At 33.3% G+C, this 23,273-nt stretch overlaps 1 long non-coding RNA gene across 3 annotated transcripts; it reads left to right on the forward strand.

The window, feature by feature from the left end:
• Nucleotides 1–3,361: 3,361 nt before the first annotated feature.
• Nucleotides 3,362–6,335, forward strand: LOC112325187 (uncharacterized). Of its 3 annotated transcripts, none has more exons than XR_002979250.2 (5): nucleotides 3,362–3,951; nucleotides 4,728–4,784; nucleotides 4,876–5,041; nucleotides 5,146–5,307; nucleotides 5,428–6,335. It is a non-coding gene; the product is annotated as an uncharacterized LOC112325187 (long non-coding RNA). The 3 variants fall into 3 exon arrangements; XR_002979249.2 differs by lacking the exon at nucleotides 4,728–4,784 and having other exon boundaries at nucleotides 3,363–3,526; nucleotides 3,836–3,951; XR_002979248.2 differs by lacking the exon at nucleotides 4,728–4,784 and having other exon boundaries at nucleotides 3,369–3,951.
• Nucleotides 6,336–23,273: the final 16,938 nt, after the last annotated feature.

The following is a 23,273-nucleotide window of genomic DNA, read 5'->3' on the forward strand; positions in this document are numbered from 1 at the left end:
CGATGGAAAACTAAATCCACAAGTTGAAATATTGAGTTAAAACAGACAAATGCGTGTGTGTGTGTGTGTTCTTTGACTTTCGGGGCGTTTAGAGTGATGGAGGCTCGTGCAAGTTACAGTACTATAGGGTATCATGATTAGAGTTAAAAACATCTATAATTAGTCGAATTAATATGATAAAACAATCAATATATATATATATATATATATATATATATTTCCAATTCGTAATTACCATTAGAATCCGTGAAGAAAGTAATTCCGCCAATAATCACTTGTAGAATTCCCAACATAAATAAATCGTCGCTGATTGCAACAGAATTACATCAACTGATGGATTAAGTTTTGTATATTATTACCGACAAAACTTTTCTTCATAATGCTTACTTAGCAAAATATTACACTACCGATTTTATAGTTTTATTTATGAAAAATTCAGTTGATATTTATATTCATGATCCATTGATAAGTATTTTATCAACGGAATTACATATAAAAACAATATGTTAGTAAAACTTTGGTTGGTCATTTTTGATTTGTTGGTAATAAATATATTGATAAATTTCCAGACGAATAAAGCGAGCAAAAAAAAATTTACCTGCATCATTCTGTTAATATTTCCCTTGGGATGCTTACCATATAACCTATGGAATATTGTATGCAATTCGGTCGGTATTTTTAATTTTCCGTCGGTAAATATAACAAATCATCGATGAAATATCATCTATAATTTTGTTGGAAAGTTAACAGTAGCAGTGATTTTTTTTCTAGTTCTCTGAAATATATTGACGAAAGTGTTCTGTCAGTAACCCTGCTAATAATAATTTAAAATATTTTTTTAAAAAATATATATTGAACATAAGTAGAAAAATAATTAAAATCAAATATATAAAATGAAATTAAAATAATATAAAAATTAAATATTTATTACAAATTTAAACATTTTTACATTCAAATACAATAAATCTAAAACAGAGACGATGTTGGAGGAGGAAAAGGAAGCTGGTAGTCACCGGGACCATAGGGCCAATAAGGAGGAGCACATGGATCACCCATGTGTGATCTCATCTCCATCACCACTCGTCGGAGTTGTTTATAATCCATAGTGAATCGTTCATATTTTTCATTGAGATTAGTTGTCCAATCCTATACTCGTTGGTTTAACATCGCCTTAAACTCGGGAGTTTAAATGCTTGGAATCGATTGCGAGCATCCAATAGTCAAAACACTAATGACCATCTACAAGTTCTCGGCCATAGTGTTAGAGAGTCCGTATACTTGATTTCTATCGGGTCCACTGGACGAGCCTGCCTCCAAAGATGGTGTAACAAAGCTTCTCAAGTAAACCCTCCATTATTACAGAAAGGGATGATTAATTTACTATTTAACACTTTCAAAACTCTTTACTTTGAGTATCTTATGGGTACCACTACTCAACACTTCACTAATATTATGAGTGTAGTTAAAAGATTGAACAAGCCATGAAAGCTGGCAGAATTATCACTGGAAAGAAGAATGAGATGGAAATGAATAATATTGAAGAAGGTGGTCACAAAAGGAAGAAGAAAGTTTATCAAAGAAATTATGATTTCCAAAAATCTAGTCCTACTATATATATCGAACATGAACTTTACCTTATCTTTTCTTGAAACCAATCCAATACCCAAACTAGCCCACCAAATAACCAAAATAACAATTGCCTATGAAGTTTTTTATTTAAAAAAAAAAACAAAGAACAATCGTCAACTATTGTCAATATTATTAAGTGAAATGTATCGAAGCTTGTTGAGTAATGGTCAAATTACCCCTACTCCGTTGATCCCATTGCAGCCACCATTCCTAAAATGGTACAAACCAAATAAAACTTATGAATACCATGCTTATATTGTTGGACATAACATTGATGAATATATATGTAGCTTTTAAGAGAAAATCCTTCAACTTATTAAGGAAGGATAAATCACCTTTAACTAAGTCTAAAAGCCTAAAATATGAGCGCAAACCAACTTTCAAATCATGTCTCTAGAAATGAAGTAAATAATATTGAAGAAATGAAAAAAGGCAGGATAGTCATGAAGGTAAACATGAAAAGCTATATAGAACAATGATGCAAGCAAGAAACTCAGGACATCATTCAAGATACCAATGATGAGAAATTTGGGTGAGTTTTGTAAATATAATTGCTAACATGGACATGACATTGATCTTTATGAAGAGTTTCATTGTAAAATCTCGGTTAAAATTTTTCCAAGGTGAAACTAAAAATTAATTAATTGCTTAATCCAAAAATAAAATTAATGGGTTAGATTAAATTAGAAAAATTTAGATAATATGAGAGGGGTGAAATTGGATAAAGAAAAAAGTGATATGGTATAAATTATTTCAGAAGGAAAAGTTGTGGGAAAAAATGGAATATATGAGATAAATGGGGTGAATGTGTAAATAATAGAAATTTTAAACTATAAATACCCTTTTTTCCCTCTTATGGCCGGTGGTTTGCTTCCAAAGAGCTAGCAGATGAGAATTGTTTGATTTTTCTTCTTGTTTCTTGCTAAATTCATCAAAGAGAGGCTAAATTAAAGTGAACAAAGGATACATAACTAATTAAAAAAGGAGATTGAGTGTTTTGGTGGGTTATTTTGAAGGGAAAAAAAATATTAAAAATTAGGGTTTTGAAAAGGGATTGAAGAGAAGAAAAGGTAAAGTGGAGAGAACCTTGATTTTCTTGCATTCAAAGCATCACTTAGTTCAGATTGAATCAAAGAGTTCCAAATATGAGAAAATAACAAGAGAGGAAGGCTATTACCACATTAGATTTATTGTGGAAATGTGCGGCAACAATGTGTTGGTGGCAGGGGTATTTTACAAGGAGTATATAAAGATTGTTGGTGATTCCATTGCAAAGATCTAATGAATTGTTTTTTCATTTATTAATATAAATTTATCTACAACTCGACTAATTTTATAAACTCTGAAATTAAAAAACATATAAGTTTCTAATAATTCTAGGACTTCTAAGATTCAAACTGATAATCTTAAAAAAAAAATTAAATCTAAAATCTAACTAATTAATTTATACCTTTCAAAGTTAATCTAATAACCTGTTATGCGGCGAACAGCAAGCTCGCCACCGGTTGCTATTTTAGGTCTAGGATTTTCTTCATGGACTTTTAGGTTTTATGGCAGTAACAAATTGCCGGGCTTCAGGATATACGAGCTTCTATCCAAGGCTTAAAGCTTGTTCAGCCCGTGGGCTTTGGCCTGTCGTTAAGTAAATTCAGATCTTTCTTTCCAAAAGTAAACCCAAGAAAGAAAAAACACGTACGAATTCCCACCTTCTCAAGTTCATTGCAAATCTTTAAAAAAGAATAAAATAAAAGAACTCCTAACCCTTTATGTGTTCATTTGTGAGCATGATCAAATGAGTGGATATTTCCGAACCTCCTCAAGAATCTCCTCAACGCAGCGATGATATGCTAAATGTTCAGATTCAGTAGTCACCGTGATGTTTATTATAGCCTATAGTGTAATTATATTTTGTTTCTTTTTCCACGACTCCATTCCATATTACTCTAGGATGAGATAATTGCTTAGAAATTAATCTCTGCAATCCTTTAACATGTTTGCACAAAGTTGATTTTTTTTTTCTTTTTTCTTTCTGTAGCTATATTGCCTCGATGTTTTTTCAGTATCTCATCTAAAGTTTTCTCAAATCTGATTATTAATATATCTCTCTCACCTCATCTATACATGGACATCTTAGCCCCTTGTTGGTATTTCAGATTCTTAGGCTTAATTAAGTTCCAGTACAGTGCCTATGTGATCTTTTGTGCAGGCCACCCATGGATCGTGGATGACAGGATTTCCCTAGATAAACCTCTTGATTCTGCTATTTTATCGCACCTGAAGCAGTTCTCTGAAACGAACAAGCTTAAGAAGATGGATTTGCATGTAAGATTCTTGCAGATATGTAGTCGTTTTCTTTGATTATATTATTGGTTCCTTTGGAAAAATTATGGAATATATATGAACTAGTTTGATTGTTGAATGATCTGATAGTGTTACCTCTAAAAAAACAGGGCCGATAAACTCTTAATTCAGCTATTTGCATGCCAACTGCTTTATCTGGTGCTCCCTTTAGTAACTTCTTTGCCTGTCATCAGTCCTTAATAACAAAATGTCCATAAATTATTTATCAGATTCTTAATAAGATTCTTTGCTTTTCGATATTCTTTGCTTGTTTATGTGATGACTAAATAAGATTCTTAATGTTAAAAGTCCTTTCGTAAGTTTTGTGCTTCCTGTAATAACATGACGTGGGCATTTTACAAGCTGCCTTTATAGGAAAATACCAAAAGCATGGCTTGTTCTTGGTTTGTGTTCTTGCTTCTTTTAATAACAACTTTTTCCACCCTAATTTGTTTTTCTTTCTAATGGTTTTTGTTCTTGGTTGGGAGGCATGCTTCTTGTACGATCCTTGTATCTTGGTTTAACATGGTATCGAAATCATTCTCCAAATGATCACTAGATTACTTATCAAACTAATTATCTCACTTGTAATGGACTCAAAATGAACATGAAGATAAAATATAAAGAGATGGATACTGGGTATATAGTACAGTACTCTATTTGCTTGAGTTTTAAATCCTAGTTGCATATCATATTGGATGAGATTTTAATTTTTCATTTGTTTGATAACTCAGTTATCTTTATTAATTTTGATATAGATGAGACTGTTCATGCTAATAGAGTACAGATGCACGTGGACCAACTTGCTCACACATGTGGGTGTATCTATGTCTGTAGCTAAGTTTATATGCTGTAATGCTGACCTCAAGTGAATTGATGCATTCTGTTTCTCGTAATGAGTTTTAGGTCATAGCAGAGAGGCTTTCTGAAGAAGAGATGGGTGGTTGGAAAGGCTTGTTCAAAATGATAGACACAGACAACAGTGAAACAATAATTTTGATGAATTAAAAGACGACTTAAAATGAGTAGCTCTGAACTAATGGAGTCTGAGATAAAGGATACGATGGATGCTGTAAGAGAGCTTGCTCAAGTCCTCTATAGTTTTTTTTTTTTTTTTCCAACCATTCAGTTGATTTGAAATTGAACAATTGCATGCTTTGTGGGTGTTTTTGGCAGGCTGATATTGACCACAGTGGAGCAATTGATTGTGGTGAATTTCACTTGAATAAATTGGAGAGAGGAGAATTTAGCATCTGCTTTCTCATTCTCTGATAAAGATGGTAGTGGTTACATAAGTATTGATGAGCTTCAACAAGCCTACGAAGAGCTTTGCTTAATGTAAACCCATTCTTTACTGTCATTTCAATCCATATTTTCCACTCTGATAAATAATTCAGAAGCTTATTCTGTTTGTTTTGGGAGTTTTTGACAACATGTATTCATGGAAATTTGTTGCAGGATGGAGAAATAGACTATGGTGATGCATTGATGAGGAAGGGAGACGGAGAACAATGAGAAGCACAGTTAATTTGGGAGATGCTTTAGGAATGGCTGCCCTTTTATTATCATGTGTTTTGGTAAATAAACTACCATCAACAAGAATGGTATGATGATTTACAATTTGTTGTTAGAGTATCGTCTGGAGGAACAGTAGCTAGTCTTACACGGTGTATTCTTGAAGGCATTGATCATATTCATAGGCAGGGTTATGTTCATTGTGAATTGAATTCTGAGTACATCTTGCTCGTGTTGCTGGCATTAGGAGTGTTGAATTTGTGGCAAAGATTAGAGATTTTGGCTTGGCAAAGAAAGCGGAGAACAACAAAAAAAGCAAGTATCTTCTTCCTTATCTCAGGGGGGCTGCTTTTTGTATGTGGATGCTTACAGGGAATCCAGTTTGGGATTTCAATCCTGAAACCACCACAGAAGAACTTCTGAGAAAGATTGCCGAAAATTCCTCCTTTTGTGTCAGGAATTGATAACAAAGAATTGGCGGGCCTTTCAGATGCGGAAGGGGTGGCAGACGATGAATTCAGTCCTTCGTCCTGTTCTAAAGAATGGAATTTCACCTCAGAAGAGGAGGTTTCTTCTCTCTCATCTTGGTCAGATGATCCAGAAGAAAGTCTTAGCACTACTGGCTCTACCTTTATTACCAGAGATGTTCTTGCATCAGAATCCATGGCACAGGTTTCAGCTTAGCTACTAGCAGCAACATTGCTGCTGTTGTACAAGAGGGAGATTTTTCTCCACTGAATTGGTTGGTTGCTTAGATCAGTAAGCACTAAAAACACAGAATTTGTGTGAGATGTCGAGTGTATACTCTTTTGAAAAAGCAGAGCATATATCTTTTATTCCTTCTTCTTTAACAGATTGCTATGGTACATAAAATGTTTTGTCGTATTGTTAGTGGTAAATAAAATCTGATTCCAAGCATTGCTTTCACTTGTTCTATCACCCACCACTCATATCACTGAATCTTTAAACAAATAAATTACATAAGGTTCCATTGTACTTCCGTATCCTCCAATTTACTTGGAGGAAATTCTTACCAGAGACGTGAAGAGAGAAGCGCGGGGTCAACTGTAGAATGCATAGTTTTTAAACCCGGTTCGGTTCAAGGTTTGGATTTCAACCGGATCATTAGGTTGTCCGGATTATTTTTTTTTAAAAAAAAATCAAAACAATATTGTTTTAGTAAAAAAAACAAAAGTTAACGGGTTGCAACCGGATTTTGACCGGGTCTTGCCGGGTTGTCGAACACCTCAAGTTTTATTTTTTCTTTTTTTATTAACTCGACCTGATTTCAGTTCTAGGTTCTTGATCGATCCACCAGACCGGACTGGTTTCAAAACTATAACAGAAAATGAGATTATTTTATTTTATTAAAAAAATAATAAAAATGAGAGGTGTAAGTTTTTCCACGTGCCCATCCCTTTGTTTGGGGTTGCCCCATAAAGTCTAGATAGGTCCTCAGCCCGTTCTCAACAACATGGATAAATTAAATTAAATTATTAAAAAGCAATTAAAATGTTTTGAGGTTTTATTGTACCTAAACACATAAAATATTATGGATCAATAGTTTTTTTTTTCAGATACTTTACTCTTTTTTTTTACAATTTGATATTTAGATTGAATTGAATTTATGTAGAATTAAACCTCATGATTTGTTTCAGCTAATTTTACATTGAATTCTCATGATATTAAAAAAAAACAATTCTTTTAAATTGATAAAATATAATTTAGTTTATTTAAAATAATTAAAGTTGTAAAAACTGAATTTTCTACAATGATGATGAAAGACAACGGAGCAAATAAGAGGAGAACAATGAGAAGCACATTTAATTTCTCTTAAATCGTCTTAGTAACCACTCCATAGTGGAGAGTTTGGCACGGTGGCTTTATATTTTTTTTTTTTACTTTCTTTTCTCTATCTTTAATTTTAACGGCTTATATTTTAAAATTTCAAAAGTCTTTTAATTTTTTTATTTTAAATTTGATCTTTATTTTTATTATTATTATTTATTTATATGAAATAATTTCTAAAATTAGTTTTTTTTTACAATTTCATCCTCCTTTAACTATTTTTATATATTATATTTGGTTCCATTCTTTTGATTTTATTTGTTTTACTTGACATAAATTTTAGAATTGAATATTTTTGCGATTTCTTCTTCTGATTTTCTTTCCTATCAAATTTGATCTCCATTCTTGATAATTGTTTTCAAATGATATTATTTTTCTGGTTTTATCTTTTAACATTAAATTAGTTAGGAATTGAGCCTTTTGATTTAGCCAAGGCTTAAGATTTTATGAGTTGTGAATTTAAAGATTAACTCAAGTCTAAGAGTTTCACCCAAATTTGTTTTTTTCTTAAACTCATATTTTTTTAGTTTTATCCTTTAACATTTATTAAATTGGAGATTAAGCTTCGTTTTTTTCTTTGTTTTCTATTGGAATTTTCACTAATTTTAAAAATGATATAGGTTGTCTCGCTTTTTAACATTAGGTTATTTGATAATTAAGTTTCACAGTCTTATTCAATTTGCTTTTGACGGGGTTACCCCGGTATCATAATCAGGTTATGGATTTTGCATGCTGACCCATGTGGACTCGAGTTGGGTTTTTTTTTGTTTTTTTCTTAATTTTATCCTTCAATATTTTAGTTGCTAGAAATTGAGCTTTGAGTTTTTTTTTTCATTTCACTTTTTATGGGGTTATCACATTCTCATTTAGTTTTTTCTTTGTTATCAATCAAGATTCTTCAACATTTGATTTGTTTAAAACTAGTTTTTTATTTTACTTTTATCATTCGTCATTGGATTGATTGGAAATTGGTCTTTATGTTTTTTGTTTTTTCCTTTCTATAAGGTTATCTCAATTTTATATCCATGATAGCGAGGTTAGTGGGTTAACTTGGTTTAACTCAGACTTTTTTTTTTTAGTTTCACCACTTAACATTGAATTATTTGATAATTGAAATTCATGACTTTATTCAATGTGTTTTTGACAGGGTTACTCTAGTGTCACAACCAAGTTGTATATTTGACGTACTAACACGGATGGACTTGGGTCGGGTGTTTTTAAACTTTTTTGTTGTCAGTTTTTTTTTCACTTTATTTACCATTTTCGTAGTTTTTTTATTCGTGTTATTAAATTAGTTGAGCTTATTAAACCCAATCGAGTTAATAACTCAAGTCTTAGATTTGTTTTTGTTTTTTTATGAATACTTGCATTGTGTTAGCATCTTTTTTTATATTGAAAAATAATTGGATTGGCCTACAACATAGTACAGATCACTTATCTAGTTAACGGTATAATTAATTGCTCGCTCCTACCCAAAACATTTTTTAAAAAAGAAAATTCGATGGGAAAACATTGTCACCTGGTTAAACTTTAGCAAATTTCACAATAAATTTCCAGAATAGATAATTATTTTGCGCAAATTGTTTGAAAGTTGGTTAAAATATATCATTACTATCTCAATAGTTTTGTAATTACTTTTGTAGTAAAATAAATGACACAAAATAAGTGTAACAACTAGGGGTGACAAAAAAACCGAAAAACAGGAAAAAAATAACTTAAAAAACTGAACTGCGAAAAAAAACTGATTAGAATTTTGAAAAAACCGACCGGTTTGGTTTTATAAGCCTGAAATAAAAAAAACCGAACCAAACTCGAACCGGGAAAACCGAGCCAAACCGGAAAAAAACAAGAAACCGGTTTGGACCGGTTTTTTCCCCAAAATAACCTAACCAAACCGAAACCAGTTGGTTTGAACTGATTTCGGTTTTTTTTTCAAAAAAGACTGATTTTGTTTTTTTTATAAAATTTAAACCAAACCAAAAATAATTACCTCTAGTATCAACAATAAACAATGAGAAATGCTTTTTTAACGGAGTAGATATACCTTCACAATTTTTCTCAAAATCACTCTCTTAAAGTTGCTATTAAAAAATTTCAATTTAATAGTAGAGAATCCGCAACGTTTTTCTCAAAATAACTTTAGATGAAGAAATATTTTATTTTAATAGAAAATTTCAAAAAATATATATTTCAAACTTAATTTTTTTTTAAAAAAAAATTACAATATTATTTTGTTTTCGAATAGCTCTATAAATTTTTATACACAATAATATATTCAAACATTCACTGCAAGTTCCAGGCTTTTTATTGGGACGATTTACCGACAGATTTACCGACGGATAATTAAATATTAATATTTTTTAATTATTCCGTCGGTAATTCCATCGGTAATATTTAATTTAAATTTTCAATTTCGTAATTTTTTTTCAGAAACCGCCAAAAAATTACCGACGATTTTTTAATCCGTCGGTGATTCCGTCTGTAATATTTAAATGAAAATTTTAAATTAATTGAATTTTTTCAGAAAACCGCCAAATAATACCGACGACTTTTCAATCTGTCGGTGATTTACTCTCTGGAAAATACCGACGGAATTTTCCGTCGGTGATTCCCTTTGTAATTAACATGATGAACAGTGTTCACAATTTACCAACAAATTTACCGACGGAATCACCGACGGCTTTACCGACGGTATTACCGATGGAATTTCCGTCGGTAATTCCGTCGGTAATTATTGAAAAACATTTAAAAAAAATTCATTTTATAAAATTATAAAATAATTAAATTAACATAAATTAACATATGAAAAAAATAAAATTTATAAAATAATTAAATTGATCTCATATGAAAAAAAAAATCTCACAACAACATTTATACAATTATTAAGTACAAAAACAATTAAAAATAAAATAAAAAACAAATATAGTGAAAAAAATCATGAAAAAAGAAGAAAAAAGAAAAATCTTACCTTAATGTAGTTGCAAGTGAAGCTAAGGAGAGAAAAAAAATTTCATTAAGCATATTAATTAAAAAAAAAAACTAAGAGGATAAAAGAAGAAAGAAGAAGAAGACATACCCAAGCATGGAGGAAAAGAGAAGGAGATGAGGAGAGAAAAGAAGAGAAAGAAATAGATAAGAAATGATGTTTTTTACATAAAGTAAAGAAGAAGAAGAAGACATACCTTAATGATGTTTTTTACATATAGTGAAGAAGAAGAAGAAGAAGAAGTAGAAGAACAAGAAGAAACGGCTCTGTCTCTTGTGAAATAAAGGCATTCAGGCTTTTTATTGGGACGATTTACCGACGGATAATTAAATATTAATATTTTTTAATTATTCCGTCGGTAATTCCATCGGTAATATTTAATTTAAATTTTCAATTTCGTAAAAATTTTTCAGAAACCGCCAAAAAATTACCGACGATTTTTTAATCCGTCGGTGATTCCGTCTGTAATATTTAAATGAAAATTTTAAATTAATTGAATTTTTTCAGAAAACCGCCAAATAATACCGACGACTTTTCAATCCGTCGGTGATTTACTCTCTGGAAAATACCGACGGAATTTTCCGTCGGTGATTCCCTTTGTAATTAACATGATGAACAGTGTTCACAATTTACCAACAAATTTACCGACGGAATCACCGACGGTAATTCCGTCGGTAAATCCGTTGGTAAAAATGACACGTCATCATTTTTTTTTGTTTTGTTTTAATTTTTTTTCCCACGGTAATTCCCTTGGTATATACCGAGGGAATATTTCCGTCGGTAAAATCCCTCGAAAATTTACCGACGGAAATATTCTCTCGGTATTTTTGTTTGTATTTATTAATTTCTGGTAGTGATTTACTAAAACTTAAAAGAACACTCTTAACATGAAAAAAAAAAAAAATGCAGGGCATCTACTTGTTCACATTGAGGATCCTGCATCTCTAACCAATGGTTTAACTCCCCGTGTTTATCCTATAGATACAAACAATTATCAAACCATCCATTACATTTAGGATTCCATAATATTGGCCCCGCACTAATTTCCTTCGGTCATTAATAATCTATATAATTTAATGAATTTACATATTCGATTTAGTCCATCATTCATGTGATAACCCAATTTTTTACCTTTTTTTTTTTTAAAAAAAAATATTCTCAAAAAATAGCAAAAATCAACAAAATATCCAAAGAAATATATTTCTTTTATTTCTCTTTGATAATTTGACCCATTCTACACTATTATGCATCTTTCCATGCTAAATTAACAATTTTAGAACTAATTCTTCTTTCCCTTGAACTTTGCCTAAGAACCCTAATTCTTCAAATTATGAGTTTCCTAAATAAAATGCTAAGAAACTTGAATTAATACTAGTCTTCATGGTTGGAGAACATATTACCTTTAGATTTTATGTTCAATTGATGCTTAATTTGCAAGATTCTCGTCGCTTCTTCTTCTTCCCTTCAATACCTTTAATTTATTTGCTTTCTCTGTTCATCCTTGTTAAACTCATCCCTTTCTCTCTCTCTCTCTCTGTAATTATTTGGGTTTGCCTTTTTCTTTTCTTTAAACCAAGCTATTTTGCTTTGTCGAACACATCATCCACGATATTATATGTGCAAGCCTACTACCAAACAATGGCGAAGAATCCCAAATCCGAAGACCCGATACCATACTTTAGCTACTGGCATGATTGTGATAAGATCGAACCTTTTGCATCACAAGATAGTCAGGTTCTCGCAGCCCAAAGCTCGATGTCATGATAAAGAATTCTATCAATATTACTAGGTTAGATGTGAGTTGTTTGATTCAAAGACTTAGACGTGGAAGCAATTTGATGAAGTAAAGTTGCAAAATCAGGAGTCACTTTCTCGCAAACTTGTTGTATCTGTATCCGGCTCACTTCACTGGCTTACATGGGTAGAAAACAACATATTTGCATTTCATGTAAGCAAAGAAAACTATAGCATGTTTTCACAACCCCCTATATATCTCAACTCTAATTTAGAAAGGAATCATAAGGTTTTGAAAGAATGAAAAAGTCATGTTTTTCTCCTCTGATCCCTAGTTGTTGTCGTTCAACTTATAAGGAAGAGGAAGGTGACTTTTTATCATGTTTACAAAAACACCCTTATTTTACTAGCTTGAGTGTTTTTTCCTCTTGTAATTTCTCTTGGCCAATAGTGAATTTGTATGGCCTTCTTGAATTCCGATTAACACAAAAAATTTAATCCAATATAAAACAACATATTAAGAGAGGTTAATTATAAAATTTCAACTCAAACTCAAATCAACGATAAGATTGAAAGTTATGCTCAATAGCATAAAACAGGTCAACATGTAATATTTATACCAAAATCCGAATTTACGTGTTGTTTTATTGCTTAAATCATCAATATTTCCAAACTTATTCATTGAGTACTTTGTTCCATATTTATAATACAAATTGTACTCAAAGTTTGTTTTTTTTCTGGTTAAAAATTGTACAATTGTACGCAGGATTTTTACTGATAGTCAAGGTCATTCTCATGTAAAACCATATATTAATTTATTTTAAAATTTCAAAATATTTTCACCTTAAATTTATAAAAAAAAATCTTTATATTTATCACTATTTTATGAATTTTTGGTCTATGAGTTTACATGGTACCTTTTATGTTCGTCAAGTAATATTTCATAGGTTTAGATGCATTTTGATATCGAGTTTAAACTAACTACTTCAAATTTAATTACATTACATCTCAAAACATTGCTTTCCTCTTTTATATTTTCCATTTGGTTTTTATTTGTTTTTTTATATTTTTTTCCACCATTTTTTTGTATTTTTATTTAAAATTAACACATGAACATTTCATTTTAAATTCTTAAGTGTGTCATCATCCCTATAATTTATTTCAAATTCACTTTACACGTTTAACATAGTATTCCCCTTATTAATTTTGTGAATTCTATCCAGGGGTTTACAATTACTTCTTTTTCTTATGCGAGGGTTTACACGAAGAAAATGTCTTGCCTCTCGGTTAATTCTCGGTTTGCAAAACAAAATTTAATTATTTGATGTAGAATAATTAGAGCTTTAGGACTGAATTTGCAGTTTAAAAAATATTCAACCGTTTTCTTTTTGCCAAATTTAATGACTGATTTGCATGGTCAAAGGAGAAGTCATGTTTATTTTTTTTATTTTGATCCCTCAACTTTTAATTATTTCAACTTGATCCCTTTGCATTAGCTTTATTTGGGATTTCACTTGGTATTTTATTTTGGTTGCCTTGATATAGGGATCTCGCAATATCGAGAGAAATTTTCGGTTCTTGGTTGATTCTCATATTTGCTAAATTAAAACATTAGCTTACACTACAAGATTTCACAGTTTTACCGACGGAACAATTCCGTCGGTGTGTGATTAGAAGTTCGTCGGTGATTTTTTTACCGACGTCATCACCAACGGATTACGTTCGTCGGCTTTCCTTTCGTCGGTGATTCCCCATTCCGTGGCTATATCGGTTGGCAAAACAAAAAAACCATTTGCCGATGGTTTTACAGACGGAATTTGCGCGCAAAAAAAAAGAGATTCCCGCTTGAAATATACCGACGGATTTTTAGTCCGTCGGTGATATCGTGATTTACCGACGGCTACTAACCGTCGGTAAAGCTGTCGGTGAGTGTATGAAATACCGACCGAATATATCCGTCTGTAAATTCGTCGGTAAGTGTGGCAGCTACTGTTAAATGCCGATGGATTAATTCCGTCGGTAAGTCGGTCGGTGAGTTTTTAAAATACTGACCGAATAAATCTGTCGGTAAAATCCTTGGTAATATTTTTTTTTAAATTTGTTTTTAAAAAATTATTTAGGATATATAATATAAAACTATATAAATTAATTGTAATACAAACCAATTATGCAAATAAAATTTATATTAAACATAAAAAAAACAAAGTTAAATAATATTCATTTCAAACTGAATATGTTTCAAAAAAAATATGAAATGAAGTTTTAAAGGTAAATAATGTTTATTACAAATCAATATAAAGGTGGAGCTGGAGGAGGAGGAGGAGATCCTGGAGGAGGAGGCTGGTGGTTATACGGCCAAAAAGGATTAGGCGCACATGTTCCACTATTTGCCATGTTCATAACCATTTCGCAAAGCTGTTCATAAGCCGCTTTTTGTTGTTCATACTCCGCTTTTTTTTGTGCTTGAGACGCTTTGATTTGCTCAGACTCCGCTCTTTGTTGTGCATGAGACGCTTTGAGTTGTGCGTACTCCGCTGATAGGTGGTCGTATTTGTCGGTGAGCTGAGCCGTGTGTTGCTGCAAGGCCACGAACTCCTTAGATTGGGAGCTCCCAACGGTTGAAACACTACGGGTCGACCGCAAGTTGTCGGCCGTAGTGTTAGAGAGCCCGTAAACCCGATTTTTATCGGGTCCACCTGACGAGCCAACCTCCATCCACAAATCCAAATCGAATTCTGGATGGGTCAAAATATCGTCCCCGTATCTCTCCCTCAACCGATTATTATAGGTCTCCTGAAAATAAAAAAAAAAGTAATCATCATATTCAATTCAATAAACATAATAACTTACAAAATAAAATGGTTGAACAAACATACCACGAAATGTTGAGCACGGTTATCAACGAACTGTTGCGCCCCCTTTTGGCGGTCTTGACTCTGCATGTGCGTCTCCACAAACAGCTCCATCGGGCTCGGCTCACGTCCAAGAGACGCAGCCTATAATGAAAAAAGATATATTAACAACAACTTAATTTAACGATATATTTCATTTAAATTAATCTTACCATCCGTTTCGCATGTGCAGCAAACAGAACAGAGCCGCCATTGTGCGTTGTCACCGAGCCATGAATTGGCCGATTCCGGTTGCCATCACCGGACTGTGAGCGTCGTGTGAACCGCTCAGACGTCACGTGCTCAAGATAGTGCGGTCATATATCTTCCGGGATGTATATCGGTTTGAAATCCCTCTAAACCGCAACATCGTTCCAGCCTTGGAAACCCCTATCCCTCACGGTTTTTTTTGCCCTTTTCTGTGCTTCATACCAAAAATCACGCAACCTACTTCACGCAACCAAAAATTACATTTCGAAACATAAATTTTAGTCTAAAAAAATCTTGTATTTTTTTCGATCTTACCTAGTTGCCGCGTGATTTTCCCACACCCTCCTCACAACAGTGTTATGCTCACTGTCTCAGCAGAATTTGTGCTGTGTATAAATAAACAAGTTTAAATAAAAACAATAATTTATTAGAAATAAGCTGAAAATTATAAATTAACACCAACCTGAAATCTGCCAAACCATGCATTGATTTGAGGATATCTGACTCCATTGAAACAATAGAATCTCCATCGACGATTTAAACGCCGATGATATTACTCGGGCGGCCTCAATGTTTGTGAACCTGAAAATAAATGAAATAAATTAAATAGTGATTACTTCATAAATTATGTTGTAATTTTTTTTAAAAAAAATTAAACCTTAACAAACTTACATTGAAAGGTCGTCCTTTCACTGTGCCTCGTACTTGCGGGTAAATTGATTCCGCTGTGAAGGCACGCCGCCTCTGCGCTGTGAAGTACCGCTAGAAGAGGCAACATCGGTTGACGGCGCAGGTGGTGTAGGTGCCTCTTCTTAAGAGGCACCTAAGGAAATATCATCATCGCTGCTAGACAAACTAGCTGCGACCGTAAGTGAGCGACCAGCTCTGGTTTTCATTCTACGCATCTCCACAATTTTATACAAATAATTATATAATTAAATTCAAATGTTAAAAAAAAATTCGACAGCACCTCTCCTATACCGGATACTACCCAAATCCACAAACCTGCACATATTAACAAAAGCCACAACGAATTGACCCAATCTATACTAATTATTCCAACATATTCAATTACTAATCATAAGGTAAATTCAACATTAAGAATTACAATTCAACAAATTATTCAATAATTATGCCAATACAACAATAAAATATATTCAATAAATAAAAAAAACTGTAGACTAACAATTAAAATTAATTGAAAAAAATTAAACATAAATCATGCAATAATAGAGTAAAATTAACAATTATTCCAAAATATTCAATTACTAATACTAAGGTAAATTCAACATTAACAATTACAATTCTAAAAATTATTCAATAATTATACCAATACAACAAAACAATAAATTAAAAAAAAAACTCTAGAATAACAATCAAAATAAATGCAAAACATTAAACACAAATCATGCAATAATAGAGTAAAATTAATAATTATTCAAACATATTCAATTACTAATTCTATGGTAAATTCAACATTAACAATAAATATTCAACAAATTAACTAATAATAATTATGCCAATACAAGAATAAAAAAATATTCAATAAATTCAAAAAACAAAAATATAGACTTTAGCAATGAATTATGCAAAAAAAACTATAGACTTTATCTACATTACAAAAAATACACCAAAAAAAAAACATACAAAAAAAAAATAGCAAAAAAAAACCCTTAAAGCAAAAAACATACATACCTTTTAAACTGATGGAGATTCACGAGAAAAATTGCTAGAGATTGCAGGTGAAACCTTTGATGAACGGAGAGGAAAGGAATCGGTGAAAAACTGAGGAGAAAATCGGTGAAAAACTGAAGGGAGAAGAAAAAATGAATTGAAGCGGCGGTTGGGGGGATTTATATGGCAGTTTTACCGATGGATTCACCGACGGATATAAAATTAATTATTATTTTAATTTATTCCGTCGGTGAAGTGTCAAAAATCCGTCGGTAAATTTTGAATTTCGCACCAAAAGTTTTAATGACCCTCCATATTTTTCGTGGTCCGTCGGCGATCTGACGCGGTCAGAGATGCATTCAATACACAACCCTTTGGAATTCGCGCGGTCCGTCGGTAATTTCGTCGGTAAAATTGACCCACCGCCAAATTGCCGACGTACTTATATCCGTCAGTATGGTCGTCGGTGAGTGTGGCATTTCAAGTAATTATTTTCAAACTCTCTGTGAAACGCCGACGGAAATAGTCCGTCGGTATTGTCGTCGGTGATTGTGGCATTTCAAGTAATTATTTTCGAACTCTCTGTGAAACGCCGACGGACTTAGTCCGTCAGTATAGACGTCGGTGATTGTGGCATTTCAAGTAATTATTTTCGAACTCTCTGTGAAATGCCGACGGACATATATCCGTCGGTACGGACGTCGATGATTGTGGCATTTCAAGTATTTATTTTCGTGTTACAAAATATATCATCCATGATCTATAATTATTTCAAGTAATTATTTCGTGATTGTGGCATTTCAAGTAATTATTTCAAGTAATAAATATTTCGTGTTACAAAATATATCATTTATAATCTAAATTACATGAAAGAAAGGGTTTTGCACAGGGCTTAAATTTGATTGTTAGTCAGAATTTTCTTCTTCTTCGTCATCAATTGAATTGTCATCACCCTCATTGCAATCTTCAATATGGATATCGTCTTCTTCATCCACATTTGCTTGTCCGCTAGAGCTCAAAACAACATTCAACTCCTCTGCGTCAACATCAACATGACTATTATCGAAAACACGAAAATTTGAATTTTCTTCCAATTCAATCGAAGGAGCAACTCGATATGGTTCAACCAGCTCACTAACCAACAACACTTGTGTCTTCGTTCTCATCCTGAACAACCTCGACACGACCCCGGGGTTTCGTTTTTAAAACGGACAACCAACAACTCTTGATCGATCCTTTCTAAATGAAGGGGTGATGTGTAATAAACTTGTTGACATTGCTTTGCGAAAACAAAGACATCGTTTATGTTGCGGAGTCTAGCTTTTGAGTTGATTTCAACCAGACCATAGTGCGGATCAACTCTGATTCCTCTGTCAGTCGTGTCATACCAATAGCATTTGAATAAAAACACTCTATTCTGTTCGTTATGATATTGCAGTTCGACGACCTCTTCTAATCTACCATAGTAGTCAACTTCTAACTCACTACTAGTGGATCCCTTAACACAAACACCGCTGTTGTATGTCTTTCTTCCTTGCCCGTATTCTTCAATATGGAAAACATATCCATTGACAAAATACCCGTTGTAGCACTTACATTTTCTTTCAGGCCCTAGGCTTAGTGAAGACAATGACTTAGACGCACTCCTTCCCATTTGATAAACCTTGTATGTAATGTACATCAATAAACAGTAAATGAACGAGAATCTCGTAATGACATGCATATGTACAGTGATTTGGCAAGCTAGAATGAGTTTGTGATAGTGCTTACATGTATTCTGAATCACGTGGCAAACTGTTCATCTTGTAATTGAAAGATCTGGGATTCGGTCAGCTGTGAGTTATTGGAGAGCAAATATTGACGATGTTGCCTGCAAGTGATAATGAGTGTATGATATTACAATATATAATTAACAGTATATTACTAACAAAGTTTAATTAGTATAAACTTACTAAATAAAAGGTCTCAGCTCATCACAGTTAAATAGAACATAGTTGTGTGATTGTTTGAACTCTATTTCCGACAAATATCTTCCTCTTACGACATTTTTAGGTGTGGGTCGTCCAGTATTGGAGAATATTGACAAGTTCCCACTAGAAGACACTTCACCGCCATCATCATGCCGTGGAACGCGATTGATTCTCGTTTTCAGATGAGGTTCGAAATAGTACGAGATAAATGTTGAGATCTCCTCAACAATATAGGTCTCACATATCGAAGCCTCAACATGCACCTTGTTCTTAACCTTTTTCTTGAGATTAAACAAGTACCTGTATTGAAATATTAATAAAGTATTTTCAATTAAGAAAAACGTATAAAATACTTTTATATATGAATTACATTGCAACTGTAATATCTAACCGTTCGAATGGGTACATCCATATATATTGGACCGGTCCTCCGCTTTTGCCTCGAACGGTAGATGTATAGGGAGATGCTCCATTGAGTCAAAAAATGATGGAGGGAATATCATCTCAAGTTTGCATAGTGTCTCGACGATATTGGTTTGAAGCCTCTCAATATGATCAATATTCAACTTGCTGGAGCATATATCTCTGAAGAAATGACTGATCTCCGTGAGTGCATCCCATATTCCCTTTGGCAACAAATCATGAAAAGCTAATGGGATGAGTGTTTGCATAAACACGTGGCAGTCATGACTCTTCATTCCATACAATCTGCAGTCCTCTATATTAACCAGCCTTGATATGTTCAATGCATGTACATCCGGAAAACGCAGACTCTTAAGCCATTTGTAGACTAGCAGTTGTGCGTTTTTCTCTAACACGAAGCTTGCTCTTGGTTTTGCGACCCGTGACTCATCATAAACCAACTCCATATTTTTACGGTTAGAGTATAAAGCTATATCCAATCTAGCCTTGATGTTGTCCTTTGTCTTCCCCTTCACATCCATGACGGTGTTGAAAATGTTCTCAAACATGTTCTTTTCGATGTGCATGACGTCAAGGTTATGGCGGAGCAGTTTGGTCTTCCAATAAGAAAGCTCCCAAAAGATACTTCGCTTTACCTAATTATGGGTCAAACCAAAACCAGAAAACTTTTGCTTACTTGATTGAAGGCCAAACACAATGTCACCGTACTCTGAGACAACATCATGCAATTCTTCACCAGAAAGAGGCGGGGATGCAACATCTTTTTCAACTCTACCAACAAAGAAATCTTTTCTGTTCTTTCTGTACCTGTGATTAAGTGGCAAGAAGCGACGGTGAAAGTAAAAAAGAAGAAGCTTTACCTCCCTTTGCTAGCGTGAATGCCTTGTTGTTTTCCATGCAGTATGGACATGCGAGTTTCCCATGCGTGCTCCAACCAGAAAGCATTCCATAAGCTGGAAAATCATTGATAGTCCATATCAAAGCCGCCCTCATAAGAAAATTTTGTTTCTTTGATATATCATAAGTCAGAGCTCTAGAGGACCATAACTGCACCAACTCATCAATCAACGGTCGAAGACAAACATCTATATTCCGCCCCGGGCTGCTTGGACCGGGTATGACAGTACATAAAAACATGAACTCCGGCCTCATACACATTCCCGGTGGCAAGTTATAAACTGTGAGTATGACCGGCCAATAAGAATAAGGAGCAGCAAATGACCCAAATGGGTTGAATCCGTCTGTACACAACCCAAGACGCACATTCCTTGATTCAGCTGAAAAGTGAGGATGAACACTGTTAAAGTGTTTCCACGCTTCATCGTCAGACCGATGAACCATCACTCCATCAACCGCATGGTGTGCTTGGTGCCATGTCATGTGCTCAACAGTCCTTGGTGACATGAATAACCTCTGCAGTCTAGGTGTGATCGGGAAGTATCTAAGTTTTTTATATGCCACTAGAGTCTTTCCCCTGCCAGTTCTAGGTTTGTAACGGGAATGCCCGCATGTCATGCACTCGGTCATCTCAGCATTTTCAAGGTAGTATAACATGCAGAAGTTAGGGCACATGTCAATTTTCTGGTATCCTAAACCGAGGGGTTTCATCATGGACTTCGCAGCATAGAAGTTCTCTTTCAGCCTGTTCTTTTCAGGTAAAATGCTTCTTGCCCATTCAGTAATCTTGTCATACCCAGCCTCATTCAACCCGTGATCTGACTTGATGGTGAACACCTGTGCTACGGCCGATAATTTACTGTGGTTCGTGCAGCCATCCCATAATGATTCGTCAGAATCTTTCAACAAATCAAAAAACCTAGCTGCATCTACATTAGGTTGTTCTTCTACGATTGTACATTGATTGACATTACCTTGATTCATTCTCATTGCATCCATAACCATATTTCTGTAAGGATTAGTGTTATTTGCCGCTTCATGCACGTTGCTAGCACTAGAAGTAGACCCAACCACCGTTTCTTCCATTCTCCTCTCACTAACATACACTTCTCCATGTGCATACCAACACAAGTAATTCTCCATAAACCCTTTGTGTAAAAGATGCATCATTACAACATTTGGATGTAGATACTTTTTATTTTGACACTTCCTGCATGGACACCTAATACCGCCTCCAGTAAAATTTCTAGGAATAGATGTTGCGAAATTAATAAAACCCTGAACCCCGTTACAATAATCCATCCTCCGCAATCCTTAGGGTGAATCTCGATACATCCATGAACGATCATTCATGATTTATATCGAACCTCTATAAAATTATGATGACATCATGTATTAATTAACTAAGTTAGGTAAATAAACTTGCAAAAATATTACTTTTCCTCGAGATTATCCAACAAACCAATCACAACTTCTCATAAATATTAAATATTCATTATCATTTATCAACGTCCATACAAATTAAAATATATAAATTTACAGAAATTACCACTCCACAATACCATTGATAAAACTTTAAACGAACCCATTAAACAAGCTATTAATTATTTCAAAACAGCACATGTACTTTGGTAGTTCCATAAAGTTTTAACAATTTACAAACAAATACAATCTTACAAAATCTAAAACAAACCATAACAGGTATAGAATTATACATTCATATACTACAAGTTTGTTTGAGAAATAACAATACAACATGTACATCTACTAACAAAATACATATACTAAAAAAATAATAAAATTGACATTTAATTAAATGTTAAAATTTAAAAAGATAGAATTACTTACAAAAATTGATAAAATCCATCGGTAAATCAGAACACGGATGCTGTGACCACAAAACTTCAAGAAATATAACTTGTTGTGCTGATATGAGGGAGATTTTTGTTTGGGGGGGAGGGGGGGCTGGTTGTTTGCAGATGGAGAGAGTTGGGATTAGGAAGAAGAAGGAGAAATAGGGGATGAGAGGGTCGGTAGATTGGACATATATTAACTTTTACTAACGGCTTCACCGACGGACACTCCGTCGGTGAAACCATCGATGCTTCTGACGGAACAATCAACACGTCACCGTACGGATCTACCATTTCAAATCCGTCGGTGATTCCGTCTGAAAAAATAACCCGCCAAAACCTCCACATCAGCGACCCGCCTTTGAATTACGGACGGAAAAGTTTCCGTCGGTAATTTCGACCTCAAATTACCGACAGAAATATTCTGTCGGTAAATCTGTTGCTATTTAGCAAATTTCTGGTAGTGTTATTTAAAACAATTAAGTGTTTAAGGATCAAAATTAGAAATGATATATGTATGATGAATAGCGTAAACAGGTAAAGAATATTCACCGCTCCCTAACTTGTGAGTTGCGTCTGCGTTCTGGCAACCGAACGACGACTTTCACGATGGTGTTTACAACATCACACCTTGGTTTTCATAGCGGTCCAATATGTGTTGGTGAAGGCATCATCGTTGGGTTCTAGTGGGTTTTTTTCTCTCCTTTTTCTCTCTCTCTTCTCCTAAAGAATCGCATTGGCTTTCCAAAATATTGGTGTCCTTCATTTTTCTTTGTATTAGATTTGATCTTTATTCTTTTGATTGTTATTTATTTTGTTTTGAATATTTTATTTATTTATTTAATTTTTCAATTTCATCTCTTAGCATTTAGTTTCATTTAATTTTTATATCAAATTTAGTCATCATTCTTTTGTTACTATTTATTTGTTTTTTTCCTTTTCGTAATTGCTTTTTTTTAATTTCATTCCTCAATATGTTATTTCATTTTATTTTTTATTTCTAACTTGATCCTTATTTTTTTATTACTATTTCTTTATTTTTAATTATTTTTTGATTGATTTGTTTTTCAATTTAATCTATTTTATGGTTAGGTTAGGTTATGACTCAGGTGATGAGTTTCAAAAATTAACTTAAGTTGACTTCGATCATTTTTTCATGTTCTTTTTAAAACTGATTTTTTTTCAATTTTATCCTTCAACATAGCGTTACTTGACAATTGGTCTTCATGGTTTTTGTCACTTTCCTTTCTAAAGGGTTGTCTTGATCACATGTCCTAGATTGCGGGCTTATTGGTTTGACCTA

This window comes from Populus trichocarpa, chromosome 19 (genome assembly GCF_000002775.5).
Source record: "Populus trichocarpa isolate Nisqually-1 chromosome 19, P.trichocarpa_v4.1, whole genome shotgun sequence".
Taxonomy (NCBI): Eukaryota; Viridiplantae; Streptophyta; class Magnoliopsida; order Malpighiales; family Salicaceae; genus Populus; species Populus trichocarpa.